Source organism: Phyllobates terribilis, unplaced genomic scaffold (assembly GCF_046119375.1).
Source record: "Phyllobates terribilis strain yellow unplaced genomic scaffold, ASM4611937v1 Scaffold_13__5_contigs__length_258822181, whole genome shotgun sequence".
In the NCBI taxonomy this organism is placed as follows: Eukaryota; Metazoa; Chordata; class Amphibia; order Anura; family Dendrobatidae; genus Phyllobates; species Phyllobates terribilis.
In genome coordinates this window covers 253,749,614-253,768,906 of record NW_027362773.1, presented here as the reverse complement: position 1 = coordinate 253,768,906, position 19,293 = coordinate 253,749,614, and the positions used below count along the sequence as shown (strand labels likewise).

The following is a 19,293-nucleotide window of genomic DNA, read 5'->3' as shown; positions in this document are numbered from 1 at the left end:
TAAACAAAATAGACCCTGGCTGGCCTCATGCTCGGCTGAGCTAGTCCCAGTTCGGTCAAACACAACGGCTATTGTCCATAGAAACCACTGATACTTGCAGTTAGGTGCACGTGGCCTGTGAAGTCTCCTCTCAGAGAGAAACTATGGTTTGTCTCTCTCTTTAGCTCCAATATAATCCAAAAATAAACAGAGCCCAAAAAAAAGGGCAACAGTATTCACCTGCCCAGGTCTCAGAACTAATGCAGACCTGCATCAGGAATCAGTAAACCCATGTAATAAAGACCACACAGGTGAAAAATACTGATGAGACAACCACTTACAACCTACCAGTTTATGGAGGGGATGATTGCTTAGTATTAAAATTACACACAATAGTATGGGTGTCACTAATAGGCTGTAAGCCAGTCACTGTGCACTACCTGTGTGTGACCAGCGCCCAATACAAGCCTTTTTTGTGTGCAATTTTAATGTTAACTAATCACTCCCTCCATGAACTGGTAGGTTGTGAGTGGTTGTCTCACCAGTATTTTGCACCTGTGTTGTCGACATTTTTATTACATAGGTTTGTTGCATCCTAATAGTGCATTAGTTCTGAGACCTGGGCAGGTAAATACTGCTGCCTTTTTTATTGCTGTGTTCATTTTTTAATTTTGTGGGGGCATTCTAATTCCTCTTATTGTGGCTTTGCTCCAATATAATCCAGTCTGCTCAGCTTCCCCCAGCAGGCTGACTAAGGTGAACAGCTAGCCTGGTTATATGCAAAGCCAGCTAGGTGCGCCTGTAGAGCTAAGATTTAACCCTTGTCTACCTAGCTTTGCTACTTTGAAAATGAGGCATAAACATATCACCCTTCAGTGAAATTCGCACTAACATATTAAGCATAAATTTACATATTGCTTATCTCAAATCCGCAGCTCTCATCAATTTATGGTGCAGATATTTTTCACAGTATGTGCATGCTGGCACTGCAAAACACAGTGGATTTTCTGCAAGCAATTATGCAGCATGTTTGTTACATACTAACCTTATGGCCCACAAAGTAATTAAATTGCTGGGTTGAGTAGTAACTGACAAATTCAAGTACACCTGTAAGTGCAACAAGGACGGAAATTCATACCAGTGCATCCATCCTCAATATTCTCCTCCTAGCTCCACCCTTATGTGATTGATTGACTTTGATTCAGCGTCATTATGTCATTTCTATCCGCAGCGCTGAACAGTAGTCAGTGAAGCACATGAGGGTGGTGCTCAATTGGGGATATTTTGGAGAGTCAGTGCACTTGAGGAAATCTGCCCACCAATGGTGCACTTGACGGGAATTGATCCACCATCGATGCTCTTGTGGACCCAATTACACAAAGATGCAAAGTTCATTTTGTAAGCTATGGAATATCAATTTTCACCAAGGAGGTATGTTTTAACTTGTCTTTTACTATCCTGCGCCAGTAAGGTAATTAGCCTGTTGACTCTTGCTCCGGAGTGGCACTTGAACTGTGCAGAACTTTTAATGACTGCAGTTAAGAGTCTGGTTCTTCAGGTCTCCAGGCATTGGAGTGTCATAAACAGGAGCTAAGTGTAAAAATCAACTATATTGGATCCTGCAGCTGTCTAAGTTCAGTTGTCAACAACCCATGGAGGTTCCTGACGGCGAGATAATGTTAGCCAGTACTCCCGGCAGGGCCTTCTCCATTACCAACAGTAAAGACCCTGAACTGCACTACACGGACTCTGAATCATTTCTGCTGCGCCCATGCACCACAACCCTCACCATCTACACACGCTGCCCTGAGGCTATACTCCTCCCGTGGGGAGTTATACTAGCCTCTGCTGCGCACCCAACATCAGCCTCAGCGGCCTGTCCCACAGCGGCGGTTCTCAGTGACCGCAATCCACGGGTGGCGGAGTCGGACATTTAAACATTAAAAACCAAATAAACAGATCCGCCACTGGTTTGACCACCATGAGCCACAGGACCGGGTCACCGCCACGGAGACTACAAACCCCCAGCATTACACAGAGACTCGGCTCCGGGTATTCCCCCACACACGGCCCAGGGGGCGCGTCATTACTATTGGTAACATGATATCACCTTCTGATCACACAGTAAGGCAAAAAACTAAAGCAAAACGCAACTGGTTATCTGTGTCCGGTTCATACAAATGCGGCAGACGACAGTGCGGCTTATGTCCATACATGGATAATTCTAAGGAAATTAAAGCCACAGCTGCTCTATACACACATAGGTTGTACTGCAATTAATAAATGTGCGGTTACTATGTGGCTTATGTCATTACGTGCACACAGTGCAATCTTCAATATGTTGGTTGCACCACACGACCTCTCAGGACCAGAATTGCAGACCATATGTATGATGCTGCAAATGTTACAAGAGCTTCATCAGGAGCATCTCACCATTTTCTGTCTGTCCATAAAGGTTGTCTGGACTTTTTTCGTGTTCATGCATTGGAGGAGGTTCTCACCAGTGATCGAGGCGGTGATAGAGATAAAGTCTTGCATTTTAGAGAAGCACAATATATTTTCAAGTTTAATTTCAGAGTCCCTTCTGGACTGAATAAGAGAACGGATATCACGTATTATTATTGAATTAATGCTTTTACACCTATGACATTTGTTTGGTTTATTAGCATAATTGTCTCATTTACATGACTAATTGCTCACCTTGTTCCTTTTCCTCCCTTTTTTTTTTATTTAACTTTGCTTTTGTAATGATCACAAGACATGGTTATGACTAAGAACATTTTTGTTCGAAACGCGTAATCCCCTGGATTTATAATTTTAACAGCATGATTTTAAAGGAATTCTAATAAACATGAAGCTTTAACACACATTCATATTCCTATTTGGATGTTTGTTGCTGGATCCTTGCTTTTTGTTGATTACCACAGCCGCCTTATCCGAGCACCATCCTGGAGTCCACACCCAAAGCCACAGGAATTCATCTAATGGTGAGCTGAAAAACACTTTTTTCTTACATATTCACCTATAACTGTATAGCAGACTCTCTCCTTTCTAATGGGAACATGTTGTACTTGTTACTTTGGCCCTGCTCTGTGTGTCTTTAAATTCTTAGTGGGGTTTTTCCTAAAATTGGTCAGCCGTTGGACTCACTGCATACCCTATAACTGAATAGCAGACTCTCTCCTTTCTAAATGGAATTTGTCATTACTGTGGCCCTGCTCTATATGTCTTTAAATTCTTAGAGGGGTTTTTCCCAAATTTTGGCAGCCCTTGCAGTCACAGCATGGGCATTACCACTATAGGAGACCCGCTCCTTTATAATGGGAACATTTTTTTTACTGAGACCCTCCTCTTTGTCTCTTCAAAGGGGTATTGGGTTGCGTCCAAATTTTTGGCAGCCCTTGCAGTCACTGGATACGCAATAACAGTATAGGAGACCCACTTGTTAATAATAAGAACATCAAAGCATAGCCGGCTGATGGCTCTCTAACAATAGCGAGGGCCAACTACTGGCCTTTTAAGAATAGTAATGGCTGTCTGATGGCCCTATAAAAATAGGCATTATGACTTTCAGAGTCCCTCCATCATAAATAAAACAGGATGTGTCTGATGATGTGTCACATACCACATTGCCAGATAAGGTTGTAAAATGTTAAAATTACATTTCCCGGTGAATGCATTTGTCTTAAAAAATAACGTAAAAAAAACAAAACAATAGGATCTTTCTTTAGTATAAAAACCAGCATCACCAATTTAACCTCAATGTAATCACATTGTTCAGCTCATGCACCTCCTCCTCCATCTCCGAAATGACTACATCAGTCACAAGCTGACAGCACTGCAACACTGCCTTGGCCAAGCGGCAACAGACTGACCTGGAGATAACATGCTTAATTGACAAACCGCCCAGCGCTGCAGAGTTGTTGAAAGCTGTAACACAGCAGCCTAATCTGTGGCTCTCACCGCTGAACATACAGCCAGGCATGGTCGTGTGTGACAATGGGCGGAACCTGGTAATGGAGAAATAACAGCCGGGGTAGATACGGTTTCCCTCTATGCCTGTCCTTTCACCGAGCTAAAGAATACAACTCCCACTGAGAAGCTGTTTCAGATTGAAAAACATTGTGCCCACCAGAGGATTTGATTCTAAGGGCTAACCTTTCTCCCCCGCTCAAGAGCCCCATAGCAGCTGCAAAGTTAGCGCTATCATGAATTCTCCTGAGGTAGAAGCCAAGGCACACCAGAGGATTCTCTGGTGGGACCGTTCAACCCTGCCGAGAAGCAGTCCTTGCTAAGAAAAGTGTGTGGAAAGGTTCCTGGACAGTCTATTTTTACTGAGGAGGAAACACACGCAAACACGGGGAGAACATACAAAGTCCTTGCAGATGTTGTCCTTGCTGGGATTTGAACCCAGGATCCCAGCCCTGCAAGGCTGCAGTGCTAACCACTGATCCAATGTGCTGCCGTTCACCCTCTAATATCTAACAGGCTGGAGAAACTTGCACCTACTGCCACTCTATCTTCAGCTTCTTTGTGAGAAAATGCATTTGGGCAGCCACTCAGTCTACCAAATAAAATTTCTGAGAAGGGAATTGGGGATGGCTTCGCTACTGGTATTGGGGGCAGTGTTAATACCATGGCGTCGTACCATAGTTTGCTGGAAATATTCCAGGGTGGTAGGAGGCAAGCAAATTCGCACAGAAAAGTACCAGCAGTAATGTTCAGGCCACATTTCAAGTGCAAACAGCTTTAGAGGACTTCCTGGGAGAAATGAAACGCAGGGTAGATACGGTTTCCCTCTATGCCAGTGTGACGCTCACAGCCCTACTCTGGGAAGTGGGGTTACTCGGAGCCGGGTCAGATGTTTGGTGGGTTGTAGCCGTGGCCTGGACCCGTTCCGTGCCCAGGGCTGTCACATTAAAAAAAGGATGTAATGGGCTGACAGAGTTAGTGTTCATCGAGTGGTGAAATTGACTACGCCACCTGTGGTACCTGGTGAAGGCCACCAGCGCTGCTGCAGTCCTCTGAGGCGGGATGTTGTGGCAGCCGACGTTGATACTACTCCCCACAGGCGGAGCAGGGCCTCAGGGCAGAGACGCGGATGGAGGGAGTCGTAGTGGAGGAGGTCTGGTGCTGTGCGGTGCGGTGCAGAAATAAAGAGTCCGGAGGCCATACGGGTTTTTACTCACGGTAGAGCATGCAGCTGCAAGGCTTCCCCCTGCTCCTCACGGGGCTCTGTGGTCACCAGGACTAGGGGTCTGACAACCTCTGACTAGGCAGAACAGCGAGAACAGGTGGCGTACACCGCTCCGTCTGCATCCCCCTGGTATCCTTTTTGCGGTGGAGCTAGACTCCTAAGCTCCAGGCCTTCTTGGGTAGGAACCTTGACCGGGTTGAGACAGCCATTAACTCAAACCCTCAAGCTCCTCGACTCAAGGCCAGAGTACGAGGACCGTGTCCCCATCAACTGCAGGTTCACACAGAAAGCCACGTTCAGTGATGAAGATCACAATCAAAAGACCATAAGCCCAAGATGGCTGTTTATTAAATAGGAATTATTAAGTGTAACCTATATGTGTGTCCTCCACCCTCACCCACTACATGGTTCCCCCTATCTTTTGGTTCCCCAAACTCCTATTATCCCGGCTGGGGCAGCACAATGGAGCCTATTGCCCCCCCCTGGTGGGAGAAGTGTGGTGTTGGATGTAGAGGTGGGGTCCTGACGATTGCACCATCCTTACCTCGAAGTAGAGATACCACACCCCATTAAAGAGGTGCAGCATCTCTGTGGCGGTCGAACCCCCAGGGGCGCCACACCAGTCCTTTCACCGAGCTAAATATAACTCTCAGCAAAAAAAGTTGTTGACTGGCTCTATACCGTCCCTGGCCACATTCACCTGTCCATGTGTTTGTGGTTAGGCGGTCCTTCCCAGTAAGTGCACTGGGGATGGCACGGGTAATGTTGTGGGACCCGTGCTTGTTAATGGTGGAGGCGATACCGGGAAATATAGTGGCGGCTGGGGACAGAGTATGGACACCCGACCGCCGCCGGCATGAGGTTGTGAAAAGCTTCCGCCTCAACGAGCTTAAAAGGCCATATTTTAAGTGCAAAGAGCTGCCCAGAAATCTGGCAGTTTAGTGTTGCGGCCTGTGGGTGGGTGGGTGGCTCGCTGCATACTTGCACTTGCATTCCAAGTGACAGAAAACTAAGCAGATGGTGGCCTCTATCATCATCATGGCCTCACCTCGGCACTATGAACTCTCCTGAAGGAGAAGCCAGGGCCCGCCGGAGGAGTCTCCGGTTCTCTGGTGGGCCCGTCCAACCCTGCCGAAAACCAGACCTGGCTAAGAAAAGTGTGGGGGAAGGTTCCTGGACACTCTATGGCTATGGCTGCGTTTTTAATGTGGATTGGCCATGCTTATGCATGTTATTTCTCAAAATGCATTACAGATCAGGCCATTCTCCAACTCTTTATTCAAGAAATTAAATGCGCAAAGAAAGATGTGTGTGTGTCAAAGCACCACCAACAAGTGCGAGTTGATGTTGGACTGGCTGCCATTGCTTCTGCAGCAAGCTCAATTACAGGACTTCCTGGGAGAAATGAAACCCAGGGTAGATACGGTTTCCTTCTATGCCAGCCCTTTCACCGAGCTAAATACAACTCTCAGCAAAAAAAGTTGTGGACTGGCTCCGTACTGTCCCTGGCCACATTCATCTGTCCACGTGTTTGTGGTTAGGCGGTCCTTCCCAGTAAGTGCACTGGGGAGGGCGCCGGTAATGTTGTGGGACTCGTGCTTGTGGAAGGCGGAGGCAATACCGGGAAATATAGTGGCGGCTGGGGACCGAGTATGGACACCCGGCTGCCGCCGGCGGCATGAGGTTATGAAAAGCTACCACCTCCACGAGCCTAAAAGGCCACATTTCAAGTGCAAGCAGCTGTCAAAAAAGTGGCAGTATAGTATTGCAGCCTGTGGGTGGGTGGCTGGCTGCATACTTGTGCTTGTGACGCGCCCCCAGGGCCGTGGGGTACTCGGCAGCCAGGCCTCTTGTTGCCGGGAGATATCACGGTGGCTGACCCGGTCCGTGACCCAGGGCGGTCAGTAAAAAGGGGGGATATTTGTATATGAGTTTTTTTGGGGATTTTTCATGATGCCACCTGTGGATTGCGGCTAGAGGGAGCCGCCGCTGCGGAGCAGTCCTCTGGAGCTGGTGTTGCGGCAGCAGGAATGGTGTGGCTCTCCACAGGTAGGGCAAGCTCCAGGGCAGTGTAAGGTGGTGTGGGATGCGCTGGGCGTTGTAGTGCAGGGAGGGAGCGATGGCGCAGATCAAAGAATGAACAGAGGCAGTGCGGTGCAGTCATCCAAGTTTTTACTCACAGTTCTTATGACGGTCCCACTGGTGCACTGTACAGGTGCTAGCCTCCCACGTCGCGCTGCGTTCACCAGGCAGGGGTTCAGCACTTCCTCAGGTAAATCAGGGGTACCTGACAGAACCCCACTTTCACGTGTTCCTAGCTAAAACGACTTCCCGCTGGGTCTTTCTCCCTCCTGCCCTGCGCTGCCCACTCTCAATCCCGCTCGGGTGCTCTAAAGTCCCTCCTGTGCGTCGGATCCCGGACCTGCTTGACCCTCCTGGGGATTAGAATGCGGCTTCGGCAACCGACTATATAAGCCAGAAGCCTCCGATTTTTCCAGCCGGGACTTGAAGTACACGACTGGGCCAGGGGCCGGTCCCCTTCCTGCGGCCTACGATCCCTCTGTCTTCTGACAGATGCGGGGCATATAGGTGCCTTCCTGCACTCACCGTACAGCCTAGGATCCCTTCTTAGAACGGAGCCTACTCCCTGCTCCCCTCCTGGGCCTCTGACACTGGGCCCTACTTGTGGAGCAGAGCTCCTACTGAGAATCTGCTCCCGGAATGTTCTTCTGAACTGTCCTCTCACTACTCCATCTCATCTTGTCTGCCACCCTAAGATGGCTTCCCTATTTTATACTCCTACCAAAGTGCTCCCCCTAACTACTTCCTCCACCCACACCCACTACTGGTTCCCCCTACCTTTGGGTTCCCCCCACTCCAGCCAGGGTCAGGGCTCAGCAGGAAACATACATTGCGTCTTGCCCTTCCAGCTGGCCTGGAGCAGTGAAGTGTTGGATGCAGGTGTTGGGGTTCCGGGCAGCACTCCCTCCTTACCTGAGAGAAGGAGACGCCACACCTCTGGGTGAGGTGCAGTACCTCTGTGGCGACTGAACCCTCAGGGGGGCCACACATTGCATTCCAAGGAATGGGGTAGGGACGACTAAATGCTGCAGTGGGACAAGGACGTGGACGGTGATTGTTGCAAGTCTGCAACGACAGGTGCATGGCGGGAGGCATCTTCGCATGTGCAAAGGATCATTTTAGGCGATAACCTGGGAGTCAGAGATGCTTCCAGAGGTCTTCCCCATGCTGTTCCCATGTCTTTTCAGCACTGTATGCATGTGTCTGATGATGTGTCACACACCACATGGCCAGATAAGGTTGCAAAATTTTAAAATGACATTTCCTGGTGAATGCATATGTCTTGGTTGAAAGCAATGCAAAAGTGCAAAAACGCACTTTTTGCACTTTTTTTTTTTTTGCACTGTGAACATAGCCCAAGTTGAGGAGGAGTATTTTTGTTTTTGGTTATTTATTTTCCCTTATATACAAGTCATTACCCTGGAAAATATGTTCCTTAACATATTTCCCAGGGAAATCCTTCTTGATTTTGTTTTTGTATGTTTTATTGTGAGTCTGTAAAAGTGGCGTAATACTCTGACCACGTTGTTGACAGCAGTGATCTGGGAGTCAGAGATGCTTCCAGGGGTCTTCCCCATGCTGTTCCCATGTCATTTGAGCACTGTTCCCATCGATTTGGGCAATTTTTAGGCCCTATGCAGACAGCCGGGGGGAGCCGCCTGAAAAATGCTCGAGTTTCCCAAAGACTTACATTGGACTCGTTTCTCAGGTCGAGCACCCAAGTATTCCAATTTGCTCGACCCGAGCAACGAGTACCCGAGCATTTTAATGCTCGCTCATCACTAATTGCTACTTCCAATAGGTGGCACTAGAGTTTAAGACCTAGTACTCTCTGAAGAGACAATTTGCATATTTAATCTCCCAGAGGAATTTGAAAGGCGTTTAAGTCTCCTCATACTGGCATGCTAGACCTGGCATTTCACTCTCCACAAGGAGAAACCTTACCCCTTAGATCCTGTGCTACAGCCTGTAACACATTTAAAGGTTTGTCTACTACTTTTATATTGATGGCCTATATCTCCTCAATATAATATTGGTGGGGGTCAAACACCCAGCGCCTCTACCGATCAGTGCATTGCATATCAGATCCTATTGAAGGGAATACGAGCATGTGGCGCGCCTGAGGGTTCAGTCGCCACACAGGTACTGCACCTCATCCAGAGGTGTGGTGTCTCCCTTCTCTCAGGTAAGGAGGGAGTGCCGCATGGAATCCCAAACACCTGCATCCAACACTACACTGCTCCAGGCCAGCTGGAGGGGCAACATGCAGAGCGCAGCTGCTGAGCCCTGACCCTGGCTGGAGTGGGGGGAACCCAAAGGTAGGGGGAACCAGTAGTGGGTGTGGGTGGAGGAAGTAGTTAGGGGGAGAACTTTGGTAGGAGTATAAAATAGGGAAGCCATCTTAGAGTGGCAATTGAGTAGTAGAGTGAGTTCTAGGGAGCTGTTCAGAAGAACAGCTCAGGACAGTTCAGAATAACAGTCCGGGAGCAGAGTCTCATTAGGAGATCTGCTCCACAGTTAGGGCCAAGTCAGGAGGCCCAGGAGGGGAGCAGGGAGTAGGCTCCGTTCTAAGAGGGGATCCCAGGGGGTACGGCGCGTGTAGGACGGCACCCGTATGCCCCGCATCTGTCAGAAGACAGAGGGATCGCAGCCGCATTCTAGTCCCCTGAGGGTCAAAAAAGTCTGTGTAACTCCGACGGACAGGAGGGACTTCAGAGTACCCGAACAGGACTGAGAGTGGGCAGCGCAGAGCAGGAGGGAGAAGGACCAGTGTGAAGACGGTCAAAATAGGAACAAGAGAAAGTGGGGTTCTGCCAGGTATTCCCAAGATGCCTGAGGAAGGATTGAACCCCTGCCCGGTGAACGCAGCACGACGCGGGAGGCCTGCACCTGTACAGTGCACCTGTGGACTTTCTGAAGAATTGTGAGTAAAATCTCGGATGACTGCACTGTACTGCCTCCGTCCCTTCTTTCATTGGCGCCATTGTTCCCCCCTGCACTACAACACCCAGTGCAACCCACTCTCCATCACTTCACTGCCCTGAGGCCTGCTCCACCTGTGGGGAGCCGTCCCATCACAAGCTGCCCTAACATCTGCCTCAGAGGACTGTTGCAGCGCTGGTGATCCTCACCAGACACCACAGGTGGCGTCACGAACTTTCCCAAATCCCCTATAAATATCCCCCTTTTCTCTGACCTCCCTGGGTCACGGAATGGGCCAGCCACCGTGATATCCCCTGCAAGCAGCCAGAGGCCCGGCTGCCGAGTACCCCGCGGCCCTGGGGGCGCGTCAAGCAGATGTGCAGTACTTGGCAGCAGACACAAAACAGTGACCGGTGATGGTGCTGTGATGTTCCTCTATGTACCCTGCTTACCTCCTGACACTGCCGGATGTGATAACACCTGACTGATTATGTTGCTCCAGATTACATAGTAAAAACCTGCTGACAGATTCTTCCTCCTTGTATTTTACACAATGTAATAAACAGTAATATCAGGTTCCAGAATAAGACATTATCATTCTTTCCAAGCCACACCAGTATCCATAGATATGTCATCTGTTTAACATTCATACTTATGCCTAGGCTTGCTTCACTAAATCTTTGGAATCTTTTGATTACATTTGTTTGGAACTCGGCCAGTAAAGGTTACACAACAACCTTACACTTCTTAGAATAACATTTCTTTGCATAAGTTACCCCAAACGACTTTCTTTTGCTGTACTGTAATATTAAAAATGTCAAACTGTCGAAGATGAAAAAACAAACAAACACTAAATGAGAAGTTAACACAGTATCAACTGTAAGTCAAGGTACAAAATACAAATCCACAATGTCCACTGTGGATATTAATTATACACAGAGAGGTCAACATCAGACATGATAGATACCTCAAATACATTGTACTAAAAAAAACTTTGGCACTTTAAAACCTTTTGTTAGTAGAGTGTCTACCCCACTTTAGAAATATGGAGGAGGGAGATGAGGTGTCTCCCAGGGAGTGTCATAGGGGATAAGAGGCAGTCTTATTATACAAGGGAGATTTGGCTATGAGAAAGGTCAGAGGGGAAAACAGTCTGTGAATGTGTCCTGCACCTGAGCCAAGGTATGGTAAGCTGCTGGAAAGTTATCTGTGTATAACCTGTGACAACCTGAACATTGGAAATATTTTTATAGATTTCAGCAATTTTATTAAAAGTCTATTTCACTTGTTTCAATGAGGAAACAGTGATGAGCTTTAGGGTACGTGCACACAGCATCTTTAGGATCTTGTGTACCCGCATCATTTTTGAAGCAGAAGGTGGCGGCGTCTTTCCTGAAGCGTGTTCTCTCACGTCCCTGTTGATGTCTTTAGTGGTGCATTTGACCCTGTTCTTTTGTTGTCTTTTTAGTGATGACTTCCGAGGGGGAACTGCCAGTGACGCGCCCCCTGGGCCGTGGGGTACTCGGCAGCCGGGCCCCTGGTTGCTGGGGGATGTTACGGTAGCTGGCCCGGTCCGTGACCCAGGGCGGTCAGTCAAAAGGGGGGAATATTTATCAGGGATTTAAAGTGTTTGTGACGCCACCTGTGGAATGCGGCTAAGGGGTGCCACCGCTGCGGTGCAGTCCTCTGGAGCTGGTGTTATGGCAGCAGGGATGGTGTGGCTCTCCACAGGTAGAGCTAGCTCCAGGGCAGCGTGGGGTGTAATGGATGATGGTGCAGGGGAGAAATGGCAGAACGGTCCCGGAGGAAAGACAGACACTCACACGGGGGTAAACTTCAGTACCTTTTCTGGTGGTGGTGCAGGCACGGTCCAGGGTACTCCGGACGAAGGGCGCACTTTTGGACTCTCCCCAGTGAGCGGGTATAGGGCCTCCTGATCCGTGGTTTTACTCAATAAGCTTCTGGCCTGCCTGGAACTAGGCCTAGCTTGGTTTCTGTCTCTCTTTGCACGTGCTGACCTGGTGGTAGGGCCTTCTCTTGGAGATCACTCTCCCTGGATGCTGGGGCCTCCGTGACTCCTAGCCCTGGTACTGTAATCAGCGTTTGGTGAACCTGGGACCTGCAGTCCTCCAGGGGTTCCTGCTGGGTGTAAAGGATCCCTGTAGGTGTGGACCCAGTGTCCGGTATATATCTCGGGGTGAGCCTGGTATGCTCCTCTGCCCCCTCGCAACTCCTTCCTTCTCCTCGGCCCACTCAGGGCCCTCACTAGGCCTTCACACGTGCTGTAGGCCTTGGCTCGCCTAAGCACAGCAGCCAGCTTGCTGACTCTTCGCTGCTCTCTGAGCGTCAGCACGCTCTCAGACTCCCTCTCTCAGTCTGACTGAACTGAAACTCCAACTAACTGAGCTGCCTGGCTCCACCCTCCCTTTATATATCCCTGACGGGCTCCCTCTGCTGGTCTGTGGTGGTAGGGTGGAGGTGTGTGAATGTAGTGAGGGCCTCTTGTGGAGAAGTCCATCCATGCACCCTTCTGGGTTCTGTGGCACCAATGCGCAGCAGGGCGCCACACCAGAAGTAGAGATCCATTTTGACATTGATGTGAATATGTTCATTCTTTTTACGTCTTTTATCACTTTTTTCGTTTGGGTTCCAGGCAGAATCTGAAGAAAACGTCATGTGCACATATCGTTAAGGTTACTTTCCTACGGAACATATTTACTGTGGATATCATCACAGTTGGACTGGCATGGCGGGGTACCGGGGATTTCCCCGGTGGGCCCTTCCTGCAGATGAGAGGAGGAAGAAGAGGATTTAAAAAAAGCCTACTGTTTTTAGGGGCATGGGCCCTTTAAAAGTGCAGGCACAGTAGATGCAGGGACGCGCACATGCGAATCAGCAGCCGGCCTCCTCTACGAATGCGCCGGATCTAAGCAGAGGAGGACACCGCACGGCGTCAGGAACGCAGGACGGTAAGGGGAATCTTTTTTTTTTCTGTGTATGGATGCAGAATCGGATGGGGGGGCTAGGTGGACACATGGGGGGCCTGTATGGACGTATGGGAGGCCTGTATGGATGTATGGGGGGCAGGCTGGACACATGGGGGCCTGGATGGACACATGGGGGCCTGGCTGGACACATGGGGGCCTGGATGGATATTTGGGGGGGCAGGCTGGACACATGGGGGCCTGGATGGATTTTTGGTGGGGCAGGCTGGACACATGGGGGCCTGGATGGATATTTGGTTGGGGACAGGCTGGACACATGGGGGTCTGGATAGATATTTTGGGGGGCAGGCTGTACACATGGGGGCCTGGCTGAATATTGGATATTTGGGGGGGCAGACTGGACACATGGGGACCAGAATGGATATGTGGGGAGCAGGCTGGACATGTGAAGGGGGAGCAGGCTGGAAATATGATGGGGGGAGCAGCTTGGACATATGATGATGGGGAGCAGGCTGGACATATGATGTGGGGGGAGCAGGCTGGACATATGATGGGGGAAGCAGGCTGGACATATGATGGGGGGAGCAGGCTGGACATATGATGGGGGAGCAGGCTGGACATATGATGGGGGAGCAGATGGGACATATGATGATGGGGGAGCAGGCTGGACATATGATGGGGGAGCAGGCCGGACATATAATGGGGGGAGCAGGCCGGACATATGATGGGGGGACAGGCTGGACACTTGGGGCCAGGATGGATATATGGGGGGACTTGACATATGATGGGGGGAGCAGGCTGGACAATTGGAGGCCTGGATGGATATATGGAGGGACAAGCTGGACACTTGGGGGCCAGGATGCATATATGGGGAGGGGCCATGCTGGACACTTGGGGAACAGGATGGATATATGGGGTGGGGGGCCAGGCTGGACACATTGGGGGGTCAGGCTGGACAAGGAACTTAATTACTGTTTGAGGGCCAGATTGAGGAACATACATTATTAGTTCATGGTGGCAAGTGGGAACATTATCACTTTAGGGTCCAATTAGGAACATTATTACTTTTGTAATATCATTTACTTTTTAGGAAACGGTTCTCCATGAGGGGGGACAAAAGGGGGGTCCTGTTACTGTGCAGTGTGGCAGTATGTCGCGTTTTTTCTTCATCTGGCGTATTGTAGAAGTCTGTGAAAAAGTGTGGAATGTGCTCTAGAAGAGATCAGTTGATAACTGTGTGCTATTTTCTGCAGAGATGAGTCCTGGCTGGAAGAAATGATGACGGTCTGTGCCAGATGAAGAGGAAAAGAGAAAATGAAGGACTTCACCTAGAGATGTCACTGGTGAGTCAGTGTCTTACATGTGCACTTATACTATACACTATATAGTATATACAGAGGTCCTATGTATGTCACTGGTGACCACTGTATTACCTATGCACTATATACAGAGCTCCTGTGTATGTCACTGATGATCCCTGTATTACCTATACACTGACACTATATACAGAGCTCCTGTGTATAATGTCACTGGTGATCCCTGTATTACCTAAATGCTGACACTGTATACAGATCTTCGGTGTATAATGTTACTGGTGTTAATAACAGTGTTGTTAGCATTGTGGTTTGTATTCATGATCAGTACTTGGTCACTATGTGGTGGTAATATGTAATCTGGTCATGGTGTGGTGGTATTTGTCCCTTGAGTGTGGTATTATTCTGTCACTATGTGGTGGTAATATGAAGTCTGGTCATGATGTAGCGGTATTAGTCCCTTTTGTATGTGGTATTATTGGAGTTGGTACAGTGGATTGTGTTGTGTATGGCGGTCATTTGTTCTCTCTGATATTAACTAGGAGAAGATTATTTACTTTAGGCCACAGCCCCACTATCAGTACTTGGTCAGTATTCGGTCAGTATTTTTTCTCAGGAGTGGCATCCAAAATCAGGAGTGGGTGATAAATGCAGAATTGGTGCACTTGTTTCTATTATACATTTTCTCTGATTGTTCCTCACCTGGTTTTGGCTCCCACTCCGGAGAAAAAATACCGACCAAATACTGAGAGTGGGGCCGTGACCAGGGCCAGCTCCAGGTTTTCGTGTTCCCGGGCGAAAGAGTCTCAGTGGGCCCCTTTAACACATACCACCATTCATGATGAACAAATACAGCAGAGAAATATAGGTGTATAACAAAGGGCCCAGGCTGTCCCCTCATCCTTCACATATGCAGACATGCACACACACACACACAGTACGCAGACACACACACAGTACGCAGACGCACACAGTACGCAGACATGCATAAACATACACACATGCAGAGAAATATAGGTGTATAACACAGGGCCCAGGCTGTCCCCTCATCCTTCACATATGCAGACATGCACACACACACACACAGTACGCAGACACACACACAGTACGCAGACGCACACAGTACGCAGACATGCATACACATACACACATGCAGATGGTACACAGATATGCACACATACAATACGCAGACACGCATATACACAAACATATACACAGATATGTACACATACAGGCATACGTACATATTTGAACACAAATTCTTAAAAAACACATAAATATATATACAGTCATACACACTGACATACCCAGATATTCACATCATACACACACATGCACAAGCACACACACGCACACACATACACACACAGACATGCACACATACATACATACATGCACACACACAACACATACATACATACACACACACATACATGCACTCACACACACATACATACACACATACACTAGAAATATATTTAATATGGGTATTGGGGAAGCTGGAAACAAGCCTCACTCACCTGCCCCCGGCCTATGTCCCGTCCAGCTCCTCAGGTATGTGGCTGTCCAGGGCCACCGGCCTGTGTCCCGTCCAGCAGACATAGCTCTGGACCATCAGCATGGCCAACTCACCGTCGGGGCCTGGACCGTTCCCCCAGCATCTGTACAGGACCTCTCTCCGGCACTGCTTGATTGTCGGCACTTCTGCAGACATGGTCGCATGCAGTGTGCAGTGTGGCTGTGTCTGGTAGTAATGACACAGCAGGGGTGACAAACAAGCACAAATAAAGTTGCAGTGTCGCCCCTGCCATGTCATTACTACCAGACATAGCTGCACAGCGTGCGGCCTTGTCTGGAGAAGTGCTGGCAATCAAGCAGCACCGGAGAGAGGTCCTGTACTGATGCTGGGGGAGCGGCCGGGGCCCTGACAGTGAGTGGGCCCCCCTGATGGTCCAGGGCCCCGGCACTTGCCCAGGTGCGCCGGCTCTGGCCGTGACCTTAGAAATTAAATACTTGGAACACAACAGCAGAGATGGACTTACAAGGGTTCTCCGGTGAAAACACAAGTAGTCACCTATCCACAGGATCAGTGTTAACTTATTGATTGGTGGGGGTCTGACTGCTGAGACCCAATCGGCAGCATGTGGAGCTTTTGTCCCCATTTTACTGGAGCGGCATGTGCAACTTGACCACCGGTCCATTCATTCTCTCATTGGCTGCAAGCACTGCTCTTTTTTTTGGAAGCCCCCAAGAGAATGAATGGAGCTGCAGTCAGACGTCCCACGTGCTGCTGCATTTTAAAATGGGGATACGTGTCCTGTCAGGGATAAAACTTCCACATTCTTCCGATCAGTGCATTTTCCAATAGTTGGCCCCAAACAATCAATATTCAACCTATCCTGTGGAGCTCATGGATCGGTGATAACTTGTTTTAACCAAAGAACCCTTTAATTCAAATTACCGGAATTGTACATCCCAGTTATGGTGGCGCATAGTAGATGTGAAGGAGCCGCCTGTGTTTTACAGTCGACGCTCCACTATAACAGGGATAACGACTAACAGGTGTTTGCATATAGCTGTAAGGTGGACCCCTAGGGTCAATTCCCCCTATGGGACCCAGACACCCCAGCCCGACCCTGGATATCATTGCTGTAGAGATTTGTGACACCCTGCGGCTACAGGCTGTCACAGAACTCCTGGGTGTTGCACAGATGGTTTCTCCCCAGTGGCCTCAATACATGCAGACACCTCCACCCAAGTCCACTAGATGGAGCCCTGTCAGGTATATATATACTGGGGGGTGGAGTTGAGGAAGTCAGTCAGTGGGAAGCAGTCAGTGTGACACGAAGCTGCAGCACCAGACAAGCTGAAGTCTGTGTGGCTGAAAGCCAGGCTAGGCCCAAGCTGCAGGCTAGTCTGGCCAGTGAGAGCCTAGAGTGGCCTAGAAGGCAAGGAGAAGAGAAGAGCCATGAGGGACAGAGGAACCACAGAGGGTTCGTCCCCTGATGCAAGCCGGGCACTGGGCCCGAGCCTATTAGGATCTCTATGCCCAGTAGGGGATCCAGCATACTGAGGAGGATTTCATATCCCTCAGTCCACCCGTGAATACCGCATATTTAGAGGACTAGGTACCATGAAGGCCCCAGCGTCCAGGGATCGTGGTAACCAGTGGGAAAGCCCTCGCCGCCAAGCAAGATGGGTGGGAGAAACATCGAGGGAGCTAGACCCTGTTCCAGGCAGGTCAGAAGCTCCAGGGAGAGGGACAGGAAGATACAGAAAAGAGGCCTTACACCCGCTCACTGGGGAGCAAGTCCAGAAGTGCACACCCTTCCTAGCAAGTACCCTGGACCGTACCTGACTACCATCATCAGTAAAGGTACTGAAGCGAACCCCTGTGTGCGTGTCTGCTCTTCCTCTGACCCGGCTGGGTCCCCTCTCTCCTGCATCCCTTCACACCATCCCTGCCCCGGGGGCCTGCTCCACCTGTGGGGAGCAGAAACACCTCAGCTGCCATCCCAACACCCCCGGAGGTCTGAAGCAGCGCTGGTAAGCCTTAACAGGTACCACAGGTGGCATCACGAACTATTTATTTTATTTTCGTTTTTCCTATCCAAGTTATGATCCCCTTTTTGTTGACCGCCCTGGGCCACGGACCGGGCCAGCCACCGTGATATCCCCCACCAGCATCCACAGGCCCGGCTGCCGAGTACTCCACGGCCCTGGGGGCGCGTCAGATTCATGGACATTCATTTTGACATTTGAGTCAAAACAATGTGACATTTATTTGCACTGATCAGGAGAGGAGGGGCGAAGAGAAGATAATCAGCTCACCAGTCTCTCAGTAGCGTCACAGTGGAAGCTCTCACAATGAGCCACCCGGGTCCAGGCGTGACAGCCAAAAGGGAAAAAAAGCAGATCTTCCAGTGAAGCGGTATGTGGCAGCAGATACAACTTCACTTTATTGGTATCATAAAATCATAGCTGTTCCTTCAGTGTGAAAAAACCTACATGTTTCAGCTAAGAAACCTTACTCATGGTTGGTTTATTTGCACTGGTTGCCCAGCACTAAAACAAAACCATAAACATAAATTCCTAGCCTTGTACAGGCACTAACTAAACAAAATAGACCCTGGCTGGCCTCATGCACGGCTGAGCTAGTCCCAGTTCGGTCAAACACAATGGCTATTGTCCATAGAAACCACTCATACTTGCAGTTAGGTGCACGTGGCCTGTGAAGTCTCCTCTCAGAGAGAAACTATGGTTTGTCTCTCTCTTTAGCTCCATTATAATCCAAAAATTAACAGAGTCCAAAAAAAAGGGCAACAGTATTTACCTGCCCAGGTCTCAGAACTAATGCAGACCTGCATCAGGAATCAGTAAACCCATGTAATAAAGACCACACAGGTGCAAAATACTGATGAGACAACCACTTACAACCTACCAGTTTATGGAGGGGGTGATTGCTTAGTATTAAAATTACACACAATAGTATGGGTGTCACTAATAGGCTGTAAGCCAGTCACTGTGCACTACCTGTGTGTGACCAGCGCCCAATGCAAGCCTTTTTTGTGTGCAATTTTAATGTTAACTAATCACTCCCTCCATGAACTGGTAGGTTGTGAGTGGTTATCTCATCAGTATTTTGCACCTGTGTTGTCGACATTTTTATTACATAGGTTTGTTGCATCCTAATAGTGCATTAGTTCTGAGACCTGGGCAGGTAAATACTGCTGCCCTTTTTATTGCTGTGTTAATTTTTTAATTTTGTGGGGGCATTCTAATTCCTCTTATTGTGGCTTTGCTCCAATATAATCCAGTCTGCTCAGCTTCCCCCAGCAGGCTGACTAAGGTGAAC

General features: G+C 49.1%; 1 long non-coding RNA gene across 4 annotated transcripts in view; it reads left to right on the top strand.

Moving 5' to 3' along the window:
- Positions 1 to 19,293, top strand: part of LOC141174693 (uncharacterized) — a 32,851-nt gene that overhangs the window by 9,094 nt on the left and 4,464 nt on the right. For 2 of the 4 annotated variants that reach the window (XR_012252950.1, XR_012252951.1), the window contains 2 exons: positions 2,738 to 2,966; positions 14,379 to 14,468. This is a non-coding gene — a long non-coding RNA (uncharacterized lncRNA). Of the gene's footprint in view, positions 1 to 2,528; positions 2,967 to 12,833; positions 13,150 to 14,378; positions 14,469 to 19,293 lie in introns of those variants that run through there. The other 2 variants (XR_012252953.1, XR_012252952.1) reach the window with 2 other exon arrangements.